Source organism: Gastrolobium bilobum, unplaced genomic scaffold, assembly GCF_033153095.1.
Source record: "Gastrolobium bilobum isolate Gb01-03AN ecotype WA unplaced genomic scaffold, APGP_CSIRO_Gbil_v1 utg52539, whole genome shotgun sequence".
Lineage (NCBI taxonomy): Eukaryota > Viridiplantae > Streptophyta > Magnoliopsida > Fabales > Fabaceae > Gastrolobium > Gastrolobium bilobum.
The window spans coordinates 122,603-127,283 of record NW_026899956.1 but is presented as its reverse complement, the minus strand read 5'-3'; positions in this window follow the sequence as shown (position 1 = coordinate 127,283).

Here is a 4,681-nt window from a genome sequence, read left to right as displayed (position 1 = left end):
GCTCATAAGGGTCATTTCACAGTTCATCCGGGAGCTACAAAGATGTATCAGGACCTAAAGATTAATTTCTGGTGGCCTGGTATGAAGAGAGATATTGCCGAATTTGTCTCTAAGTGTCTCATTTGTCAGAAGGTCAAGATTGAGCATCAAAAGCCTTCTGGTATGTTGCAACCTCTGGATGTTCCTGAATGGAAATGGAAGAGTATTTCCATGGATTTCGTAGTGGGATTGGCGCGAACACAGGCTAGTTATGATTCTATATGGGTGATTGTGGATAGATTGACAAAATCCGCACACTTTTTGCCAGTTCGGGTAGATTTCTCTGCTGAGAGATTGGCTAGGCTCTATGTGAAGGAGATTGTGAGGCTTCATGGGGTGCCTGAGAGCATTGTTAGTGATCAGGACCCGAAGTTCACTTCTCGCTTCTGGGGAGCATCGCAGGAGGCTCTTGGCACTCAGTTGAGACTGAGCACTGCTTATCACCCACAGACGGATGGTCAGACTGAGAGGACCATTCAGACGTTGGAGGATATGCTGAGGGCTTGCACCCTTGAGCAGGGTACTGCATGGGATCGATATCTCCCGCTGGTTGAGTTTTCATATAATAATAGTTTCCATGCTAGCCTGGGTATGGCTCCCTACGAGGCCTTGTATGGTCGCAGGTGTAGGACACCTACTTGTTGGTCAGAGGTTGGAGACACAGAGCTGTTTGGACTGGATTTTGTTCAGGAGACTACTGAGCAGATCAAAATGATTAGGGATCGTCTGAAAAAGGCTCAGGATCGTTAGAAAAGTTACTATGATCTCAAGCATCGACCTCTAGAGTTTGAGGAGGGAGATCATGTGTTCCTGAAGCTGTCACCGGTTACGGGTGTTGGACGAGCCCTTGGAGTGAGGAAGCTGAGTCCGAGATTTATTGGACCTTACCAGATTCTTCGTAGGGTAGGACCGGTTGCCTACCAGCTTGCCTTACCTCCGCAATTAGCAAATTTGCATGATGTTTTTCATGTTTCTCAGATGAGGAGATATGTAGCTGATCCTTCTCATGTGGTTCAACCTGATAATGTTGAGATCCGGGAGAATTTGAAGACTCCTATTGGGCCACTAAAAATATTCGAAAGAGATGACAAGAAGCTGAGAAATAAATCTATTCCTATGGTGAAAGTCCAATGGGAAGGAAGGACGCCTGAAGAGTCCACTTGGGAGCGGGAAGACGAGCTTCTCCGGCAATATCCTGAGTTCAAAGACAGGTACGTTCTTGATTTTGCGGACAAAATCGCTAAAAGGTGGGGTGACTATAATAGCCCTAACCTAATTAATTAGCAAATTACATGTAATTAAATAATTAATCATGTTTTAGTGAGTAAAATTAAGTATAAGGCTTAATTAAATGAATCTGAGTCACTTTGAAGTTAAAAAGTGTACTCAGTGAAAATTAAGGGGTATAAATGGGTACTGGCAAAAGTGCCCAAAATATAAAAATAAAAATAAAAATATTACTAGAATAATATTCCAGACTTTTGGGTAAAGTTTGGTAATTAATGGAGTTGAATAGATAGATGAACCAATACCCACATAAGCCACTTAACATAAGTTAAGTGACCAAAGCTACAAAAAGAGTCCCATTACCCCCCAATCCCCCGTCGAGAAACAGAAGCAAAAGAAGGAGAAAGAAGAAGAATGAGAAAGGAGGGAGGAAGAGAGAGAGAGAGAGAGAGCAAATCTTAACCGATTGGACTGATTCAAAAGCCTAAATCGCTTAGAATCTCGCCTTCATCATCAATCTAAGCTCGGTTCTTAGTGGGGAGTGTTGTGTTGTGAGATATTGCCCCTCAAAAATTAGACCCTTTGTGGAATTTTGGGGTTTTGAGTGCTTCAACATCCATTGAAGCTTGAGGAGCCATCAACCCTTGGTTGTGCAACCATTGGTGGTAAGATTCTACCCCTTGAACCTTATTTTCATGGAAAATTGCATGAGTTAGGGTTCAATGAATAGTAAATTGGGGTTTTTATGAAATGTGATTAAATTAGCTATGTTCTAGGAAGAATGGAGCTTAGTGTATGTTATGAGAAATGCTAGGAATGATGATTAATCGGTGAAAATGAGCTTAGATAGTTATATGACTATACTTTGAATATTGCAAGAATATGATACTTGGTTGTGAGTTTTCTTGCAATTATGATCAATGGTTTGGCTTGGTTGATTGATGATTGTGTCCTTGTGATGTTTAGGATTGAGACATTTGGACCAACCGTGAGCGATCAACCATCGGAGCAAGCTATGGAGCTTGATTAGCTCTTTGGAATAGGTGAGTTCATGCTAAGTTAATATGTAGAGTTGATGTGGTAGTAATGGATATAAGTAAATATTCATTGGATAGTATGATTGATGCTATGACACCTTGGTGTAGGTGTGTTACTTGTAAGTCATTGTTGAAACCAAAGTTGATTGGTTGCTGAATCTGTTGGTGGTGAACAAAGGTTGACTGAAGCATTAAGGTAAGCCTTCGGACCTTGGGTGTAATTCCCTTGATTGTTCCACCAAGCCCTGAAAGGGTAGTGGTTATTGATAGTGTATATAAATGCAATGAAATTATGTAATGCTTTGTTATACGTATGTGTATGCATTTGGTGTGGCATAGGATGGTGTTTCCCTATGTTGGTATGTTGCATGACGATGCGTAAATCATACTTGGTAGTTAGCTGGCCAGTAGGACTATTTTCATCTGAGTTTCCTTAGGACAGCTTGAGAGCTCGAGGGATTTCTCCTGGAGATGTTATTGCACTTTGCATAGATATGTATTTACTGCATTATTATTGTTATTGCTATTACACTGATATGGAACTGTGGGGTGGAGAGATTCTCCAAGGACCCCTGGTTTACTGGATATATTCGTATATCTCACCCCGTGTTGTGGGTACCCCCTTTCAGGTAAGGATGCTGCAGGAGCCTCTGGTGGCAAGTGGCCATATCTGGATTAGCATATGCATGAAGTGTTGCATTTTTTGAGATTATACATGTTGTTTTGTAGCTCACATGTATAGAATTGTAATTAATAGGCAATGATAGATTTATGATTTGTATATTGGAATGGACTTAGCCTATGCTCATGCCTTTGGTCATCTCTTTTGTTGATGGGAGCCAAGGGAATGATCATAGTGTTTTGTAAGCTAAGTTCCATGATTTGTAATGAATATGTACTGTAAATGATGCCTACTTGAAATTCAATATATGCATGTTTTTTTATGTATTGAGTTATTGAATTGGTTGGGCTGAGAATCAATTAGGTACCTTTTGTTTAAATTGGGAAACTTTGAGAAAACAAAGGTTATGCTGCCCAAATTCTAGCTAAATCTCATGAGGAGAGGTTGGATAAGTGCTAGGATTAAGTTTTGAGGCATGAACAATTGGGATTTGGAATAGGGATGTATCTTTCCCTAGACTTGGACTTGAAAAATGAGAGATTGTGAAATTTCCTGGAAGCGCGCTAAAGCACCCTGGAGCGCGCTTTAGCGCCCTGCTACCCCTGTGAGAGCCAATGTTCTCTGTCTCCTCGCGCTGGAGCGCCCAAAGCGGGGGCTTAAGCGCCCAGGATTTCGCGCTTCAGCGCCCTGGTTTGCGCTAAAGCGCCCTTCGCTGCAGAAAGAGGGGAGGCTTACTGTCTCCGCGGGTTTTAGCGCCCAGTGTGGGGCTTAAGCACCCAGGGTTGCGCACTTGAGCGCCCTGGTTCGCGCTTTGGCGCCCTTAGCCACTGAAGGAGGAGATGCTTCTGTCTCTGCGCGCTAAAACGTCCCAATGGGAGCTTAAGCGCCCAGGATATCGCGCTTGAGCGCCCTGGTGCGCGCTTAAGCGCCAATTTACACAGAAAGACCTGATGCTCTCTCCCTCCGAATGCTTAAGCGCCCAGATGGAGGCTTTAGCGCCCGATAACGCACGCTTGAGCGCCCTGTAGAGCGCTGAAGCGCGCGGGGCCTGTGTCCAACATACTCTTTTGTTGCACTAATTTGTCAGAACGCGAGCTACAGTGCTCCAAATGAGACACGGTTCGTAGCCACGCATAGCTAATGATTAGAAGAAGACATTTAATAATCTTTGGTCTAAGGATATAAGAATATGATGTTAAGCTTAATACATTTTATTCCGCAATGTAATATGGTCATGATCACGCAATTGGGTATTATAAATTTGACATGTTTTAAAATGAAAAATTTACCCGGATTTTAATTGAACCCATGTGATTGTAACTACGCTTAATATCATAATGCGATGTTAACAAACCGGTTCTAGAACGGGGTGTTACACATTCCATTTATGACCCTAAGGTCTTCATAATAATCCTCTAATTTCAAAATTATAAAATTAGGGTTATTATAATATGGATCCTGACTTGGCCCATTTTTATTAAAACAAGAAAAACTACAATTGATTGAAGCCCACAATTATTATAAAAAAATTTAACACAGAATTCAATTATGACATGTTAAAAAATAATTTGAAGGTTCGTGAGATATTGGTATCCCCCCTCCCCAACACGACAAAAGAAAAAAAATCATATGAAATAGTTTGAAGTATCGAAATGATTGCACTAAAATTTAACTATTACGACTACTTGCCTTATTTTTTAAGCCATCTGACTTTGCTTGCCAATTTTAAAAACTAAATATTTGTCATTTGATGTAT